Source organism: Amblyomma mixtum, chromosome 3 (genome assembly GCF_055824585.1).
Source record: "Amblyomma mixtum isolate Tamu chromosome 3, ASM5582458v1, whole genome shotgun sequence".
In the NCBI taxonomy this organism is placed as follows: Eukaryota; Metazoa; Arthropoda; class Arachnida; order Ixodida; family Ixodidae; genus Amblyomma; species Amblyomma mixtum.
Genome location: NC_143014.1, coordinates 395,423,882 through 395,444,794, shown reverse-complemented (window position 1 = coordinate 395,444,794; position 20,913 = coordinate 395,423,882). Strand labels below are relative to the sequence as shown.

At 47.6% G+C, this 20,913-nt stretch overlaps 1 pseudogene; it reads right to left on the bottom strand.

Moving 5' to 3' along the window:
* Nucleotides 1-2,997: 2,997 nt before the first annotated feature.
* LOC149357255 (aurora kinase C pseudogene) lies at nucleotides 2,998-4,080 on the bottom strand (annotated as a pseudogene).
* Between the last annotated feature and the right edge of the window lie 16,833 nt (nucleotides 4,081-20,913).

Genomic DNA, 20,913 nt, shown 5'->3' with positions numbered 1-20,913 from the left:
GTAGAGCATTCAGCAGGTTCTCTATGAACATTAATGGAAGTTTGCCGATATCCCTCAAGAGAAAAGTATATAGCCGCTGTGTCTTACCGGTAATCACCTACGGCGGAGAAACGTGGAGAACTACGAAAAGCATTCAAGTTCAGTTAAGGACTACACAGCGTGTTGTGGAAAGGAATATGATTGACCTCTCTAACGTTAAGAGACAGCAAGGGGGCAGAGTGCGACAAGGAACGAACGCAGATTATTGACGACCGAGACGAAATCCAGAGGAAGAAATGGTCTTGGCAAGGGCATGCAATCGAAAGGCAACAAAAACGGTCTTCAGGCGTCCGTGGACATGCCTGCACTTGCGTCATGGTGATATTCTGAAAACGTCTCCTGCAAAGGCTTTCAACACCTTCATGAGACCAAAAAGAGCAAGAAAGTTTACAGATAAACCCTGTCGTTTGTTTTCTGCAGAAAAAAGGAACACCTTGGAGCAGTGACTCGCGGTTCCTGCAGTGCCTGCTTAAAAGGTGTCTGCCCAGTTTTCACCGATTTCTTTTTTTTTTTTGCACAGTGTCTGCACAAGGTGTCTGCCCAGTTCGCCCTATCAACGGAGTTCGGATGTGATTTTAATAGCTATTCATGACGTCGTTCGAAAGTGACCTTGATTCACTGGGCTAATGAAGCTTTTCTTGGTTTGCTCGTCGAACTGAGATGTCAACTGAAGCCCTCCAGTGGCTGGAGCCTTGCAATATCTGTCAGGAAATAGCTTCACAGAAATTCAAAGACCTCAGCTATTTTTAAACCGTGGCAACGTCATGTTCGTGTTAGCTGTTCGTATGACCGTAATCTATGATGGAAGCTCTTCTCTTTTATCGCGGATGGAAGAGCTCCTTCAAGACAGCCACTGCCGGATTGTCGTCAAGGCGAGATCTGGTCGTAGTCAATTCTTCGATGAGTGAAATTGAGTTCCATGGACGGAGCCTTCCCAAAGCTTCATCTGTAGTTGCGAACGGTTATCAGTGCTGCGAGCCCCTTTCAAAGAAAATGAAGTTGAGCAAGGTGCCGGAAAAAATGTGCAGGGAAGTTAAAACCAGGACTGCACACTCTACGTCCCCACTTTTGCCCGCAGAGTGGCCACACTGTCTCCAGTGCAATTAGTCGGTGCTCCTAGAATAACCAGAGAAGGTACACATCTTGGTACAGGAGGTCGCATTGCTCGCGAATTATTGCTGCTTCCTACCGCAGTCCACAGCAGGGTGTTTTATTGTCGTTCTCACGCTGCAGTAAACAAAATTACCTCACATGGCACGCCACTGAATTTGTTACATACGTGCATCAAATTTAGTCTAATTTCAAGCACAAGTTGGTAAACAGCTTTTCGTCCACATCTTCTCGCTGTTTGGCTGTTTACTCGTAGGAAAATTTTGTTAAAAACAAAAGTCAGACATGAAGGCGACATTTAAAGTACAACGAAAAACATCTCCACTAATACCATGCAGCCATGTCCCTGCCTCTCCTAAGCTGAGCATCAACCGCATCGCTCCTCTCTTGTAAAATGTATTTGCGTCTAGTGCGATCACTGCAACACACCTGTACGTTCACAAAAACACCAACACTGAGGGCTTCTCGTCATGATTCGATGGGACACAAAAAGCGTCACAAAATGCTGCGGCGGTGTGACAAGCACTGATAACAAAATAATGTAAGATCACCTTTCTGGCGCAACCACTTATCGCAAGTACAGCAGGCAGACATCAGTGGCACACAAAAGCAAACAACTTCGTAAGGAAAGGTGGCGCAACGAACAAGGACAGTGTTACCGACGACAAGAGAAGCACTTATCGTTGTTTCTAGCGGTCATCTTTCCTTCAAATAAATAAGGAGGAACGTCTAACCCTGAGCACAGCTTCTTTGGCACACGCTGGGATGACATTCAGTGCCACGCCTAAAGAAACTGATGCCCCAAATGTACGCCTGAGGCGGCCTACTTCCCGTCCGAGGGCGAATTCTCCACAGCTCACTCACCGGCCGTGGAAAATGGGATGAAACAAACATGGGAAAGTTTGTCGCACTGCCGCTATGTTTGGCACCATTGTAGTCCTGAAGCCGATGTCTAAAACGGCGAAACCCAGCTGTCACTGAGCCTGCCACATTCTAGCGAGGCACAGTTGCCGAAGCTACAGTCTGACGCACGCAGTTCCCTCACAAATACACTGCATCAATTGCTCAAGTTTTGTTTTCTGATCGGGAGTTATGTAGTGCTTACAAGTTGTTTTTACAAATAACAAATTCGGCACAAATAACCAAAAACTGCGCAGAAAGTGCCATAAGAGTTTTAAAAAAATTCATAAGAGATAGAAAAACTTTGTACTTGCCGTTTAAATCAGTTTAGTCAGTGAATTAAGCTACATTTGAGTGGTTGGATTAGTATAATCACATATAATCCAATGCAACGCACGCATGCATACGATATGTTTGGGGTTTCCGCTGGGAAAATGCAATAACATATTAGACACTTATTGTATAGAGCATAGCAGGCAACCTCTATGCTACCGAACTTTGTTCATTAAGAATGAGGTAACGAAGGTCTCCAACTGTTTTGGCCATTTCGATCATTTTAAATATCGAAGTATATACCAGTGCACGCTCCCATAGCAGGGTTGCATAAATCGTGCTGAAATTTTAGTGAATAACTGAATACAGATTTTGTTTAAAATTACAAATGTATCAATTCCAAACGTATATTAAAAACATTGCTTTCGATATGTATCGTCGACGAGTGTCCACAATTGGAACGAAGCTAAAAGTCACTTTGTCTGATACAGATTCGTCTTCAAAGCATCCTCCTTTTTGTCTTAGAATGTTCCTTTTAAATGCTTTGCCTCCTTGTCGCCAGATGCCTTATCCCCAGGCGCATGCAGCATATAGGAGTCTTCTGGGCAAGCACTCATGTACAAGTCCACTAGAAAGGTTCATCTATAAGGCACTACACTCAACATTCTTTGTGATTCATGGGTATGACATCACTTCCTCTAGGCTTGCCCTTTCTTTAGGCTCGTTCCGCAGCAGCCTAGAAATGAGATCCTTAGCTTCATTGGAGACATGAGCAGGGAACTGGAGGTCCAGACGTCGGATCCTGTCATAGGTAGTTTTTGCGCAGATCGATTCAAAAGGAGGCTTTCCGACTAGGAACCCATAGATTAGAACACCTAGAGCCCAGAGATCCACTTTCTCGTCGTAGACGCTGTTCTCAAGCATTTCGGGTGGCAAGGAATCCATGGTACCGCACAGGGTTTCACGCCTTGAAGATGGAGCATGGACGGACCAGCCAAAGTCTGCTGTCTTGAGCACACCGTTGTAACCTACCAGGATATTCTCTGGTTTTATGTCAAGGTGCATGATTTTCTCGGTGTGGAAGGACTGGAGTGCCTTCCAAACTTGGTGGATTTAAGTCGCGAATTTTTTGCTGTCAAACATGTTTCCTTTGGTGAGCTCCTTGTATAGATCTCCTTTAGGTGCGCAACCTAGAATAAGGTAAACCCTAGTCTCATCGTGGAAGTAACAATATAGCCTCAGGACATGAGGATGACTGACATGTGACCGAAATTCGATCTCTCTTCGAAGCTGGTGCTCACCATTCTTGCTCTTCAGCTGGGACTTGAACGTAATCTTCAATTCAATGACGTATTTACTTTTCTCCTCTTGCGCCAGGTATATGTTTCCAAACTTTCCTTTGCCTAAGGGTGTCCCAAACTCGAAGTTGTGGAGGGCGGTGTACGGGTAGGCCAGGCAGCCGTCGCTCACCCGGTGGTCTGGGAGCACCCCGGACCGCAGCAGGAGGAGCAGCACCGGCAGGTGGTCGAACACCATGCCCGCCACGTCGTGCCACACTGCCACTAGCACTGAGATGGGCATCTGCACGCCCCGGGCTCCCGCCAGCAGGCGGTGCAAGATGCGTGGATCCTCGAGGTGAGTCAGGATGCGCTTGCCGGTCGTCTCCTCGTCCTGACCAGAGCATTCAAGCAGCGGCCCAGAATGTTCCGTAGCAGCGCCACCTCTGGACGATGGGAGCGCGCGATGAAGAGGAAGCATCCCGAGCCGCGTGGAAGAAAGGCTCGGTCTTCGGGTTGTTGTTGTTGTTGTTGCCCCTGAAGCGGTAGCACATACCCATGGTGGGGGATAGGCCGAGGTTTAATGCAGGCCCAAACAAGAAAAAATTTCCTTCAGGTTTGTCTGAAGCGGCTAGTAAATAAAAATGGAAGAAACTCGGGAAGTGAACAACGAATTTTGAGAGATTTTGAGGGGATTGGAATGAAAATTGAGGAAACAAAAGGTGAGGGTAAAATAAAATATTTAAAAATCAGCATAACTATATAAATTTGAGAGGAAAGTAAAGCGAAAGGGTCGTTTCGAGATCTGAATGAAAAAATTATGGCTGAGGCTTAGCTAAGGTTAAGCCTAGTCAGATGCGAAGCATATTGGTGGCTAGGCTTGGTAATACATGGCTTTCCTTGGTTGCATACTTGGTCATTTTAATACAACCACTAGAAGCATTCGTCGTGGGGGAGGACAACGGCATGGCTACAGCGGAACGCCGACTAACCCCGAGACGCGCGTTGGGTGAGCGCCTGGATTGCCACGGGAGCCGCGTCTGCCTGCCCGGTGGAGCGAGCGTTTCACCTACACCGAGTGTGAACGCGCATTCGAAATGCGCGGGAATGCCGCTCGATGACATTCCGGCGTCTTTGCGATGGCATCGTCACTACGACGTCACGGTGTCACGTGGCGTGACGGCTAGGGGTCCCACGGCGACGGCGCGAGGTGGAGGCCGCCCATGGAGGAAGGAAACCATAGGAGAGGCCCTCGCTATCCGAGCCGCGTGACAAAAAACGTGCAGGAAGTCACGTGGTTTTGCAAGGCCTACTGGGATTTCTTGGCCAACGGCGCAGCCAATAGCAGCGTTGGGCGCAGCGGCGTCGTCTGCTTCACGCATCACCCATGTCGGCAGCGCCGGTCGAGTAGAGTTGGAAATTCGCATTTTTATTCAATCGTTGTGGTCCGCGGGAGACACAAAGTTCCAGAGGCCTGTAGTCGGTGCCGGTCTTCATTGCTGTGCGCTTAGTTCATTCAGGATGCCGTCTTGACGAAAGCGGTTGTTTTGGAAGCCCGCGACAGCTTTCTCTGAAAAGGCTTGGCGCTGCAGCTTCGCTATTCTTTTTCGGCTTCGCATTTTGTGCGGTTGCGTCCCTCAACGCTGCTAGTCTTGTTCCAAGGAGAAATTGACAGTGCCGACGGCTCATAAAGCAATAGACGACGGTGACGCGCTGGTTTATATGGTTACAGCAGCGAGGGAAGAAAAAGCCATTTGCGAGTCGGCGCTTGTTTTGTGTATGTATACGTGTTCTGCGTGTTCCTTAATTTTTGTGTATTTTTCCCGCGCTGTTTTAACCACGAATAAATACAAACTCGTCCAGACCGTGCCCTTGTAAGTATACTCGTTGCGTCTACATTCCCCTATGCATGACGGTCATTGTTGGTGACCAATATGCGTGGGCCGCGCTGCGCTCACCGAAGCGTGCAGTGCCAAGAAAGCCGCGACGCACCCGATGGTATCCGTCAGCAAAGCGATACGCGAAGCAGTCTGAAGCGTACCATATCTGTTTACTGTACGCTGTGCGAGCGATACTCAACTGCGTGCAAGTTTTCTCCGATATGGACCCTGTGGATCGACCGATCCGCGCGGCTGTGTCGATCGAGTGCTGTTGTGCGAGCGTAAGGACACATAGCCGGGTTTAGGATGCGCAGTGTTAGGTTTAAAACATTTGCGCGTAAGGGTGGTGAAGTGTAAGGCCATGCCATTGTAAGATTGAGTGTACAGCCTTTGTCAAAAGTTTGGAGCTCAGGGGGGTTTTCTTTTTAGCCACACTCTGTCGTTCTTAATGGATATCTAGCGCTCCAAATTTCCTGGGCATAAGAAGATTTCTGCTACTGCCTCCTGCAATAGGTAGGACATCCATGAATGCTCCTGGAGTCCCATTATAAAGTTTGGAAGTGAACCCCCTGTGCTCTAAACTTTTTACAAAGACTGTACCTCGCAACTTACCGTTTACCGAGATGCCGAGTCGACCTGCGACCACCTCGCCGAGTTGCAGTTTCTTGCATTCAGCTGATTAAACGCATTAGTGAAGTCCAATATTTGTAGTTTATTGGAAAATCAAATTATGAGCCTTAAAAAGGTTTGATACAGCATAACACTTATTACAAAACATAGCTTGCTACGTGAAGCAAGCAAAATCTCAGAGAGAGTAAAAACATATAGGAAGGCAGTAAATGAGGGCTTTGAGACAGAAAAATATTTGTGGACCGATCTTGCCAAATTGTGTGAAAGCTTTCATTTCTCAGTAGTTGTTTCTGCATCACAAAGTTGATAAAATTTAAGCAATGTAAATGCAAAGTATTTGGAGCACTGTGTGGAAGTGACTTGAAAAATTGGTAACAGTTGTCCCAGCTGGTGGAAAAAGTGAATCATTTCCCTCCCTTCTGCTTCATGTATTCCTTTCTGTAATATATGCAAAGAAAGAGAGTACCCTGCTGACACTATTTCTATTGTTGCATTGTTGTATTCAACTCTTATCAGCCTAGCCTGGAACAGTATAGAAATAGCATAGTTTTCTGTTCTGTTTGTTGTGTGCTATGTGGTACTTGTGTGCACATGTTGTTTTATACTTGTCAAAACCACGAGCCAACCAACATAGTCTGCACATAAGACCGGCATTTGAGCTGTGCACAACTAAGGCATGATGACAGCTAAAGAATGATTAATATAGTGTACAAATTGCGGCTGGTAGAATGATAAGGTTTTCCTCTGTATGCATATGTACCAAGTGCATGTGGAAAAGCGTTTTCATCATTTAAGAACATGAATTTGTTGCAGGTTGCAAAACTTATATTTTTTATTTATTTACATATACTGCAGGCCAATGTTTTGGCCCAAGCAGGATGGGCATACAAATGTAGCATACAACAAGAAGAACATATACAATGCGAGGAAGAACCCATGGGAAACAACACATTTCTTAAAAGAACAACTATATGATAAAACTAACATTGGGTAATAAATGGCAACTACACACCTCATGTATGACATGAATGCAAAATGCATGACAAATAACTCTTCTGGAAGGAAAACAGGATATGTTAAGTATGCAAAATATGGCTTTCTAGTCCTTTCACAAAATCTTTGCTCTTAAAAATGTTGGGTGGTAAAGAATCCCCTTATATGCTAGAACTTATATGCTAGTGCTTACTCTGTTGCTGCGTGCAGTGGGATGATCACCCCCTTTTGACACTACTAGTTTGAAAGGCCAAAATCACCTTCAGTTGTGTTGAATATCTAGAACTAAAATTGTAAGTATGGTACACTAATTACTCTCTTGATTATTCCGGCTTCTATAGTATGAAAAACATGCACTCCACATTTTTACAAAATACGATACTTCAGTCACCCTGTACCCTAAAGGACAGTAGTGCAGGCACGCTAAAGAAAGCTCTAGGAGGCTGCTAACTGCAGCCCTTATTCTTGAACATCAGTGACCAATAGTACATGTCCATCTGTGAAGCTACAGCATATAGATTCATGAACAAGAACTAGCATTTGCACTCTGGACATGTACTGCTGATGTTACTTAACTGACTTCTTTTTGAAAATGTGCGTATCGTTCATTTACCACAAAAGACAAAAATCTGATTTTAGGAAGCAGGTAATTTCTGGTTGATTCAGTAGCAATCAACCTAAATCAAAGCCCTGATTACTCTTGAAAAAACTGACAGTGACTGCCATCAAGCATGAGCCTAAGTCGGTGGTGTACATGACGCATTCACATTACAAAGCTATTCTTTTCAATACTCGGTATGACAGGTTATAATGTACTCTAAATTGTGAGCGGCCGTTTGAATAGAATTTTATTTTGACAAAGTCAGACATTTACAGTATTTACTCGTGTAATTTGCGCCCGCACTTAGATTGTGCACCCCAAAAAGTTCAAACATTTAACCGGATTAAAAAAAAAATACTCGCACATTTTGCGCACTATGCTGAGCCAGACCACCAGCATGTATACGCGGGTGCGAACTCTGCGCCGTTTACCCGGCTTGCTCGCGCTGGCGGTCGCTATCCCGGACGAACAGCTGCGCGCACCCCAAATCCAAAACTCTACCGTACCGTTTGCTATACGGTTTGCCGCTAGTCAGCCGGGCCACACGCAAGGGCCCCCGTTTTCGTTTTATTGCCCGTTATCTCCTCCCACTGCTGACTTCGCGATTGAATCTTTGCGCGTTTATTGCTTTGAGCTAAGCACGTGCCGTCATGCCACCCCGCGGGGAGCTACATAGCGTGGGCGGGCGGACGAGTCAACCTTTTTGTTTGCCAGCGAGGGGTGCCAACCTTTTTCTTTTAGGACGTGTTCGGATGACTCGCTTGCGCGTAAATTGCGCACCCTTTTTTTGGAGCCCTAATTAAAGAAAAAACGTGCGCAAATTACGCGAGCAAATACGTACGGTGCTCTATGCCTTATGGAACTTCTTTATGATCTCCTTTGTAAACGAACTATAGTTTTAAGGAATCACAGTGCTCTCTTAGTTATAAAACAGTGACACTTCCCAGGCGCTATGGCCGAGATAACAACAAAAAAATGCACCGCCATACAAATTACTGCTAGGCGCAAACATTTTCACACAACAAGTAATAATATCAAATGGAAATGATGCCCCAAAGAAACTCTGGTGCGCTCGATGCTATAGATGACAAGTATCTCTTTTTATTTTCTTCTAATGAGGGAGTGCGTAAGCTAATAAATAAATAATCATGTACAGTAAGCAGAATTTCATCAGAGCCATATATAAACCGCAGCCAGTTTAGCAGTAATGACACAATTACTTTTTATCAGTGCGGGAATACTGTAGCCGCGCTACTCGATCATAACGTCTAGCTAAAGCCATTTATTCGCAAATCATTCTATTTCTTGAACACCTACAACGTCATATTGAAAGCATATATACATGCAGTCAAGCTATACACCTTCTCAATAAGAGCATTTCTTTCCAATCTCTTGAGAATGTATCGAGGTGGTTCCTCACCTGAAGGGGGACGGCATCCGCACGTATACGAACTACGAGCGGCGACATCCGATCGAAGTGCTGGGGCAGAAAATGTTTTGAACATACGCAGGTCCATTTTGCTGGTTCCCAGTCGCTTTGGCCTGGTCTAACGGCCTCAGTCCACTGCCTCCTTCGCTCTGGATCTTTCGGAAACCTGTTTGAAAACAATTATTCACTGCACTCGGACAAAGAGCCACCAATAAGGCCGGGGCGGTACGAATACCACGTTCACGCCGTGTCGTGCGTTATGTTCTGCGAGAATGCATTTTACTCATTACGCAGTCAATTAAATACGAAAACAAAATGCAGTATACTTACGTGTGGAAAGTGACGCCCGGTTCTTGTCCTGGCGTGCGCGACCAACATCCAGGAACGCAGCAGCTGGGCATCGCAGCGTCTTTGTTGTCAATGGGAGCAAAGTCTCACTTTCCGCCGTGTCTGACAGCTGCCGACAGCCTGGCGCGGCGCGAAATCGTCTGCTCGCGCCGCTCGCGGTGATCTTCGCGGCGCTCGCATGCCATTGGCTGAGAAAACGGCCAAGTGTCATGGCGGAGCCCTCGCTTCCGGCTTCAAAAAATGTGACGTAGCAGCCTCTCCTCTTTTCCTTCTTTCCTCCATGAGGCCGCCTCTCTCATCCGATGTCACGTAGTGTGACGTCACGGTGTCACGTGGTGTGACGTCTAGGGGTCCCACGCCGACGGCGTGAGTGGTAGCTCTAGCAATATGCTTCGCATAAAAGCAACTTCTTTCTTCCACGCGGCGCACGCCTTGATATCGTCCGCCTCTATCTACTCGCACCACTTGCGCCCTGCAAGGCCACTGTTATTTACTTACCTGCGTAGGTACATCCGCAGGCCAGAATATACACCACTCCGCGGTATTGCTGCCTCCGCCGCCGCATCTGCCTTCCTTTCTACCTTCGTGGCCCTTATTGGATGTCCGTGTACAATCATCAGGGAGCTCGACATGCTGTTCAAGTGATCTGCCTTTGATGAGATTCTTCCCCTTCTCGGCATGACTCGCCTGCGCACCACCGCGTACCACACCAAGTTGCAACATTCAAATAAACATGAAAACGAAAGGATATTCAGACACAATGCAATGCAATAAACGAAACGCGAAATGATTGTTTCATGCGTTCCGGCGGTGCCTCGGCTTATGTAATCAAATTAAATCAACTGAATTGGCTATACTTACTTGCAGGGACTGAATAACACTCTGCAGGGCTTCTCATCATCGCAACATCTCTGTTCAGCTGCTCTTTCAGACACGGTAGGTATAGAACATGTTTCGTTTGAGAACCTGAACGGACAGATACAGGAAACTCGTGATGCACATGCACAAGCGGAAGCCCTGTTAGCCTGACTCAGAATGGAGAGGAAACTCTGAAGACTGAGAATAGGCCATGCGTATTGCACGTACATGAACCTCCTTCTACTCGTGCTAGAGCCGCAGATTGAGGACCTTCCCTTTCGGGTCCTACACGCCCTTCTGGAGTTCCCTGTGCTATGCAACGTTACATTATTCCCATGTGCATTCCCAAGTAAAAACTACATTCGCAAATGCAAGGTAATGGGCCCAATATTGAAAGTATTTGCCAAAATATTTGCCTCGTCTTCCTAGGTAGACTTATCCTCTTTTAAACTCTCTTGCTCATGATGTACACTTGCTTTCTACCAGAAATAAAGCGAATTTGAATTTGAAAGTGGACGGTTTCGCCCACGTCCTTTGCAAGACCGGCCTTTGCCAATATATTTCCAATATTGGGCCGATTACCGTAGCTGCTAGAGTTTCCCTTAGAGGCCGCCGCAGTTGCTCAGTGGTTATGGCGCTCAGCTGCCGACCCGAAACCCGCGGATTCGATCCCTGCCGCGGCGTTTGAATTTCGGTGGAGGCGAAATTCCAGAGACCCGTGCATTGTGCTGCGATGTCAGTGGATGTTAAGCAATCCCAGGTGATCGAATTTCCGGAGCCCTTCACTACAGCGTCCCTCATAGCCTGAGTTGCTTCGGGACGTTAAACCCCAGTAAAACAAAACAATACAACCAATCTTAATGCGACAGCATTCAGGTTCTCATCTCGCAAAGAAGTTCTGTCACGAAACTCTCCGATTGGTCGAGAGAGGTCCCGTGACCTTGTGATGTCATCGAAACCTGGGCACTATGGCACGTGGCACCCTCCTGCTGGGTTGTGGGTTACCTGCCGCCCGTGGTAAGTGGCTGTGAAGTAAATTGAAATAAATTCGATGCAATTGGCTAATGCTCGTGTGGCCTGTGCATTAGCCGTGCGGGATCTGGGAAAGAGCAACCTGGGTCTCTCAAGCCCGGCGAATGGCTTTGCTTGAAGCACTCACCTGCCGGGCGGTGGCGAATCGCTTAACCGCTGCACCACTGCGCAAGCAGTGGTATGAGGACTCCCTGCGTTCTATGAATGCGATCGAGAGAATCGTGACGTAATTAACGGATAGACTAATAATCACAGGGCGCAGCCAAACTTGAAAGTTGTATTCAAGTCAGCTAACCCTAGAAAATAGGTTAAAGGTCAACTCCGTTGTTTTTAATAAACTAAATTGATAATCGCAGCCCATTCCATATGGTGCCCTCACTCTGGTGGAGAAAACGGTTTTTCAAAATAGCAAGTAGGAGTGTTAAAGAGAGCAAAATCCAGGAAACCGAAACCGGAACTGAGTTTCCAAAAAAGATTACGTCACGACTGTCTGTGGCATGAACGTCTGTGATACTTTCATAGAACCTGTCGTGTCCGCGTTGATTGGCCAAACTGGCGACTGTAGGTGAGTGGTTAGATCACTAGTTGACTGAAATGACGAAAAACCAGCTCGAAATTCTGTCCAGCATATGCATCCAGGACTGTCCTTTCTTGCTGTCGCTCCCCTCTATACTTCTCCTCACTATCCTCTCCCTTTCCGTTTCGTTTCCGCCGGCTGCAGCTCGGGTGCTTAAGATATTAGATAGCAATTGCCGCGGCCGGCAACACTCTTTTGCTTCACTTTTTATTTTTTATTTTTTTTTTAAATAAACCACTACCACCACCACCACCACCACCACCACCACCACCATCCAGGGACGTCACACACACATGGTTGCCCGCAAAATCTCCCCGGTTGAGGCCACGAAGCCGGAAATTTAAAAATTTGTTGTCCCCGCTGCGAAATTCCGCACAAATACCAGAAAACTGCGTACAGCGGACTGAAAAAGTTTCAGCAAAATAAGAGAAGGTAGAAAAAACGCGGCTGTTGCCCTCTAAATCGGTTTCGTAGGGGAGTAAGGTGGATCAGAGGCTTGGAGTAGAATAACCCCATGTAGTGATCGTATGCGAAATACTCAAACATTCTAGGTGATGGCTCATACATACCATATAAGTTTGGAGTTTGGGAGGAAAAATCGGAAGAACGTTAGACACTTAATGTGTAGAGTATAGTAGGGAACCTAAATTCCAAGACAGTCAATTCGCACATCTACTAAGCTACCAAGCTACACTTCAAGAGTTTCATTGAAAACTAATCTCTCATGACGAACGCCCACCCCTCATGTAAAACCCCTGCACGGGGCCATTTGAGGTGTTGAAAATAAATTAATAATAAAAAGACAGCCGCATATCTAAAGTGCCTGTTTAGGAGAGTTCAAAACACCCCGCTCGCGCCTTCACCACTGGCACTCCGCAGATGTATCATGTTGTTCATTAATCTAAATAGCTACTCACCTCTAAAACAGAGGGACCACGATAAATATTTTTTTTTCTTATTTAGAATGCAACTTTCGTGACTGCTGGTGCTACGGGAGCCACGGGCAATCGGAAAGCATTTCTCCTGCGAATAGAGTAGAGATTTGCGATGGAACGCAGAGTCAAACTCACGACACTCCTAACTTCAACACAGAGGTCGAATTCCCCGCTTGAATCTTCAGCATTAACGTTCACTCCCATTACGACCTTTCCGGCCGTGAAGGCGCCTGTTATTAAGTGCAGTTGTTTTTGTGCACGTAAACACGTCTTGGCTGCGGCGGCATGATAGGATTTGTCTGTTAAGTGTTCAACATTGCTAATCGCAGCGCTGGAACAATGTACGAAGAACACAGAAGAAATTTTCGCGTGCTGAATGGGTTAAAGTTATTCGAGAAATTCAGCGCTTCTGTGCCAGTGTGATGGAGGGCTCTAAGATTGGATTTGTAGCCAGTCATAGGGGATTCTTAGTCGGTTTTGAAAAGAGTGCTCCCTCTTTGAATGTGGTCAGTCATTAATGAACAAAAATGCTCGTTTTTTATTCTGTAATTATAGAGCTGAGAATACAATAAATTAAAAGTTTGATGGAACCTAAAAGTTAATCGTCAAGAAGGGAAGCGCGAACAATTTTTCTTTACGCGCTTTCCGTGGTACTCATTAATTTGCTTATTAAGCGCACAAAAACTAATGTGCTAATTTTACTAGTATGATTTACAAAGCTCGTATGAAAGCAGGTTATTCAGTAGTTATCAGCAAAAAGATCTCTTGAGTGCAAACCCTACAAAGCGTTTCGAAGTACAAAATGTTTCACTTTTGATCCCTTGATCTTAACGCGAAGATGCACGATGTATGAGCAGTGGTCAGGGCTCCGCACAAAGCGTTCGGTGGACACCTCAATCGCAGTGAAGGGAGGAATGAGAGAAGAGATAAGCGCGCCGTAGTGCAGAGCTCGGGATCAATTCCGATTACCAACGCACTATAAGCGTCAAATGAAACGCGAACAAGACAACCAAAATAAACTGGAAAGCTGCACTAGGCAGGCAAAATTCTAGACCGGTTGGTTTTCCTATCCAAGGAGTGACGAGCGCTTTTGCAAGAGTCAATAACCGACGTCTCTATTTCCTTCCCAGGCGCTAAACTTTTAGTGCGATAGGACATCTAGCCGCACTCCTCGGATTTCAGCAGTGTCCGTCTGCGCAAAGCCTCTGATTAGGAATTGTAACTGGATGACTGGACCAGTAGTAACTTCAGCAACATAGGCCGAAGAAGTAGCCACTGCCTTCGCTCTCAAGGACGAAAGCGCAGACACAATAATTAACAAGTCTAAGATTGCGACCCAAAATTACAACAAAGGCCTGATATGCTCTGCAGCCGCAGGACTGATCAAACACAGGCGAAGGATAAGCCTCGCAGAAAATAATTTGGTCCCTGCAAACGAGGGAAATGCGGGAAACGGGAAGGTGAACCGATATTCCCGAGCTCTAGCAAACCGGGAGGGACGCGGGAGTGTGTCGGAGTCCCACATCAACGAATATTTCACTTACCCGGAAATGACCAATCAACTCCGTGAGGCGCGGAAACTTTACCCTGCACCTCACCCGGACCTTACCAGACAACAGCGCAGAAACCTATGTACAGCTCAAGCTAAGACAGTCACGACCCCCATCTTCTCTCCAAAATTACCAGACAACCCATCGATCCTAACTGCTTACATTGCGGCAATATAGCAACAGACGAACGCATCCAATGGGACTGTGAGTAAAATCCACCTCCAAAAGACCTTCTGCCGGCACCCTTCTGGGAAGCCTGGCTTAGGCTCCTGAAGGAGCGGTACAGGAACCCGCAAGCCAAACTTGCGGACTAGGTGGGAAAGGTCGCCCACCGTTAGGGGTGACATTAATCCCACCCCATTGATCTTTGAGATCAGTAAAGCTTCTCCAATCCGTTCAGTGGACACCAGAATCGCTCTGCGATTAGGCGGTGCCGTCCACCTACAAATTGAGGCAGTTATGCGTCTTTCCTTGCTCAGCGTAGAAGTTGGGACTCAGCACCAAGCGTTCGGTGGACACCTCAACCGCTGTGTGAGGGCTGCAATCAAGGAGAGAATGTAAGAAGAGAGAAACGCGTCGAAGTGCAGGGTTCAAGAAAAATTTCGGCTACTTGGGGTTCTTTAACGTCCTGTCACCGACGAATGAAACGTGAACAAGAGAATCGAAACATCGGCTGCAGAATTGAATGATTTTACAATATAGTCGGATGCAGATGAAGAACCAAGCGGCGGACTCAACCGTCGACCGTCCATTTTTTTTGCGAAAGCAACGCTACGCGAGTCGCCGAGGCATTTCGCGGAGCTGAGGCAAGGCCATACTGCTCATGCGCGAGAAGCAGTGACGCCACACGGCGCACAGCTGGCACGCCGCCGCCGTCGCTGCGCGGGTGACTCAGAGGTGCCGCCGGCGCGCACGCCAGTTGCGCGTGCGCAGTAGCGGCGCATAGCTTGCATGCCGGTCGTAGTAGTAGAAGACTTCATTGACAAGGAAAACAAAAGACTCGAGGAGAAATATACTCCACTGGCCTTGGCAGCCGCTCTAGCCAGCGGAACGAGTGCGCAGGCTAGAGCGGCTGCCAAGGCCAGTGGAGTTGCGTGCCGCCGCCGCCGCCGCGCGCTCTCCATCGCCTCTCTCTCTATCTCCTCGTTGCTTTCGCAATCCTCCAGGTTTAAGCAGAGCTAAACCACTGCCAATTTTTTTTTTCTTCAGCTCGCACTTCGCGGTCTAAGAACCTTAAGTGATTGCACAAGGGAAGCGGAAACTTTTGACGAATTCCGTTTAAACTGCACCGCTCGCTGGAGAACGCTTGGATCATTTCAAAGGAGTCGCGTAAAATGAGGCAGTGACAAAATGCGTCTGGCTACGATTTTTGGTCAACGCCGAGAGCAAGGAGCAAGTTTGACGGAGGGTGGTCAGTCCCATCCCTTTCCGTGGACTGAACCATGGACACGATTGGCGAACGTTGTTTGCAAAGGTTATTTAATAGCGGAGATTTTATTCAAAAAGATGATATGATGAACTAAAAAAGAAATGGTGAAGCTGCTCTAATTCAGCACGGTGGGCGAGCACAAAGTACCGTAATTTCTAGACCATAGTCCGCACCGGTGACGCAAAATTTAACATTTTAAACATGTATAGTCCGCGGACAGTAGTCCAGAAATTAAGGTACCTTCTTCAACGTTTACTAGTGTTTACTAGGTTTACTAGTTTACTAGGTAAATATCTCGACTATGCCTATTCCACAAGTTCTATCATTCACCTTTAGGATCATCTATCATATCAACAGCTCATCGTCCTTCTAGCCGCAACAACCACATCAAGACCGTATACCCACCCGCTGCAAGAACTACATCTCATTTCCGTTCTTTTTTTGTCATATCATCTCGGGACTGGAACGATCTGCCGCCGGAAGCCGTACTTATCGTCAACTGCATCGACTTCAAGAAAAAGATTGAGGCCATCTTTATGTAATCAGTAATCTTTATGTATCCTGTAATCTTTATGTATCCTGTAATCTTTATGTACTCTGTAATCTTTATATAATCTGCATGTAATCCGCCCATCCCTCATGTAATGCCCCAAAACCGGGGCCTTTGAGGTAATAAATAAACAAATAAATATCGTCGTCAAGGGCCTTTCTCACAAACAAATAGAACATTATAGATTATGGAACAAAAAATTCAGGGCACTTTGCTGTCTAAAGTGCGTAGAGGCGAAAGCGTTTTCCGCACCACTTTGACTGCTTCTGTGGCACTGGTGGCGTCAAATGAAATTGAGTACTAATCACTAAGTGATGACAAATCACTGATTAATGGTTAATTACTGATTAATGCCTGAATACTAATTAAATGCTAATTAATGACGCTTAATCTTCGCCTTTACGAGTGGAACGCGACAGCGTGTTATAGCGCTGCCAGGGAGTCCACGGAACGCCACCACCCGTTCGGCGCGATGCCTTGCCGTTTGAACGCAATGCTTTTTGAAGAAAGGAAATGGCGCAGTAATTGTCTGTTATCTCGGTGGACACCTCAACCGCACCGTAGAGGAAGGGAGGAAGTGGGAGTGAAAGAAGAAAGACAAAGATGGCCCGTAATGAAGAAAATGAAAATTGTATTTGAGGAAAGGAAATTACGCAGTAACTGTCTCACATATCTCGCTGGACACCCGTCAAAATTCAGGGAGGGGGGGGGGGTGCACTTTTTTGACATAAAGTGCGGTCAGTGATGTGTGGTTAAGATGTTAAGCTTCGCCTCTGAGTGGAACGCGACAGCGTCTTGCAACGCTGCCAGGGAGTCCATAGAACGCCATCGCCCATTCGGTTCTACGCCTCGCTCGTCGGTAAATTGGTTTTTGAGGAAAGGAAATGTACGAGGTCTGTTAGAAAAGTATCCGACCTTTGGCCGAAGAAAAAAAACTCGCATAACTGGAGCGTTAGAAACCTAATAACCTTCAAAGTAGTCTCTTTGGGACTCCACATACATCTCCCAGCGGTGCTGCCGTTGCTGGAAGTATTCCGAAAAGGCCCTTTTCGGAATGGAATTTAGCTCTGCTGTCGTTGCAGCCATAATGTCCTTTCTTTTCTGAAATCACGCTCCTTTCAATGGCCTCTTGATTTTAGGAAACAGCCAGAAGTCGTAGGGGGACATCTCAGGAGAGTAAGAAGCCTGTTGAACTACAGGAGTCTGGTTTTTCGCCAGAAAAGTCTGAATCAAATGCGAGGAATGTGCAGGAGCAATGCAGCAAGGGATGCGCCAATTTCTTGTTGACCTCAATTCCGGTCTCTTGCGTCGCACAGCACCACGTAGGCGATTGAGGACATCCCTGTTGTACTTTAGTCATTCTTTGACCCTGTGGGGTGCGTACTCGTGGTGTGCCACACAGAGGGAGTCAAAAAAGCAGTCAGCATCACTTTGACATTGCTGCGCACTTGGCGGGCCTTCTTTGGTCTTCGTGACGTGGAATGCGTCCTCTGTGACGACTGGGATTTGGTTTCCAGGTAGTACCCGTACACCCAAGACTCGTCACTAGTGATTACGGCGTCGGTGAAGTCAGGGTAACTGTTTGTGGAATTCAGCATCTCCTGTGAGACTTCAACACAAAGCTGCTTTTTCTCCACCGTCAGCAGCTTCGGCTCGAATTTCGACGCAACTCTCTCCATGGCCAAATCTTCGGGGATAATGGAATGTGCAGAAATATTGCTGATGTCCACCTCTTCCGCAATTTCTCGGATAGTCACACAGCAGTCCCGCATCACCACAGCGTTCACTTCGGCAATTACCTGGTCATTTAGGCATGTTGATGGCCGACCGGAGCGTGGCTTTCTCTCCGCGGATCTGCGGCCGTCATTAAATCGGTTGCACCACTGCTTAATCTGTGTGCTGCTCATAGCATCATCACCGAAAGCCGTCTGAACATTTCGAATGGTTTCCACTCGGCTATCGCCAAGTTTCTGGCAAAATTTGAGGTAGTAGCTCTACTCCTCTCGCTCCGCCATTTTCCTTGCAACAAAAAACCGACGAGAGCACTGCGCACTGCCTCACTCAAACGCTGCTTCCCAGCGACTGACGCTATCGGCAGGCGGGAAAAAATTCGTACATGCGCACGAGGGTTCAAGGTCAGCTTCTGTAAGCGCGCTTGTTTCATATCCGTCAGGTGTTCGCAAAAAAAAATAAACTCGGATACTTTTCTAACAGACCTCGTATCTGTCTCTCATATCTCGGTGGACATCTAAACCTCGCCGTAACTAGAAGGGAGGAGGATGGCAGTGAGCGAAGACGCCGTATTCACTAGACGCGCCTTTGTTCATTCCAAACCATCGAGCTGGCATGGCGGACGCCATGCCAGAAGAAGACGTTGTTCGAAGCGGACGCGTTCCTCGATGTTCTCCGCACAAAAGGTTCAATCGGCCTCTGGCTGAGGTACTGCTCAGGCTTTTGCTGGCAGTAATGACTACCGTATCGTTCTGCCCCGACTCCCAACCGGTAAGCTTGTGACCGACTCCGTTTTCCTTCATGCAGATCTTGCCGGACGCCCGTACAGGGCACAGGATTTCAGAGACTCGCTGCGAAACGTCATAGACCTCAAAGAAATTAGCTCCATCGGACAATTCCAGATGTCTCACATCTGGATGGTGACTTGCAAATCTGCGCAATCAAAAGAAAAGCTCGTGTCGTGCGGCGATCTCTTGGTGAAGAGCCGCCGTTGCGTTGTTGTTGACCCGGAACCGAAGGGGGTGAAGCTTAAGCTTTTGTGGCTTCCCGAGCGCTTGGAAGATTGCTTCATCCGTGAGGCACTTCAGGCGTACGGGAAGGTGACATCTATCTCGGCGGAAAATTGGAAAGTTTCAGACATGGAGCAGATGAGAACTCTAAGCTGTGATGTCGTCCCGTCTCTTGCTGATGGAGTCGGGGTTAGTGACGTTCCGCATCAGCTAACTGTGTGCGGCGTTCAGAGCCTTGTTCTAATTCCGGGCAGACCACTTCTGTGTTTACGTTGCAACCGTGTTGGCCACATTCGTCGGCACTGTCGTACGCCGCGGTGTGACGACTGCCGGCGTTTCGGCCACACAACGGAGGAGTGCGTCGTGACGTATGCTGACAAGCTGCGGCATCGTGTGCGGCCCCCCGACGACGCCCTACAGGAGCACATCACGGACGCTACAGAAGTACTTGACGCGACTGGGGACTTGCCAGCCGCCGTTGTAGCTGAGCCTTCGAGTGTCAGTGCACCGGTTGTTCCCCAAAGTGCTGCCGCGGAGTGTAAAGAGCCGGCGGATGACCATGCAACGCCGCCTCGGTGTGAGGCGCCGGATTCTGCTGCTGGTGGAGAACCAGTGGCCGTCCTTGAGGCCACTACAGATACCACAGCGGACACTTCGCTTCCTCCTGTCAATGCTGGCCAGCAGCTTTCGGATAAGGGCCTTCTTCCAGCGGACGCTGAACCTGGTTCCGCAGACGAGCCGCTTCAGAAGCGCCGTGCGTCCTGCGCTTCCGAAACGAGTGGCGATGAGGACCCGGTGCGCAGCACTCATCGCCGTCGGCGTCGCGCGTCAAGGCCCAAGGAGCAGTGCCGACGTTCGCGGTCCAGGAGGCCTGGCGGTGGTTCTCAGGCGGCATCGCCGTCTACCGACAAGAGCAGGGAACTGTAGGCATAATTAGTTGCCAGAGGTAGGTGCAACTCCGCCGACTCTTCTGCAGCAGGCACCTTGATGTTATCGCCGTCCAGGAGACGAAAATTGAAAGTGAGGAGGATACTGAGGTGGCCTTGCAGCCCTTTTTATCAGAATATAATGTTCTCGTAACGCATGCTGTGGGCTTGTCGGCGGGTTGCTGGTTGTTTCTGCGCAAGACACTCCCCTGTTCGGGCTTGACCTATAATGTCGATAATGAGGGCCGTTTGATATGCTGCGATTTTCTTCTCTATGGAAAGCCATGGCGACTAATGAATGTCTATGCATTTAATACTGTGGCACAGCGCATTACTTTTTTTGAATGCATTGCCAGCTTACTGGACTGTGACCGGCACGTTGTGCTAATGGGTGACTTTAATTGTGTGTGCGACCCAGCTGATCGTGCCGGTCCTGATACACCCAGGGATAGGAGCGGTGAATTTTTGTCTGTTGTTACGGAAGATGCAGGGCTCATTGATACCGGAAGTTCATGTCCTGGTTTCCGCTTATTCACACGCATTCAGGGCCATTCTCACGCTCGCCTAGATCGAATTTATGCATCTTTTTCACTTGTCTCCAGAGGATTGGTCTGTGAGACTGTACCAGTTTCGTTCTCTGATCACTGCGTGGTGGTTGCTCGCCTCGGAGGCAGTGTTTGTTCAAAATTTAGGCCGAAATGGGCACTTTGGAAGCTGAACTCTTCAGTAATTAATGATGAAGAGTTTGTCATTCGTGTCCGCTCGCAACTGGAATCCTGTCTCTCGAGCAAGATGCCGTTGTTCGCCGCTTGGGAAATGTTTAAGCAAGACGTGC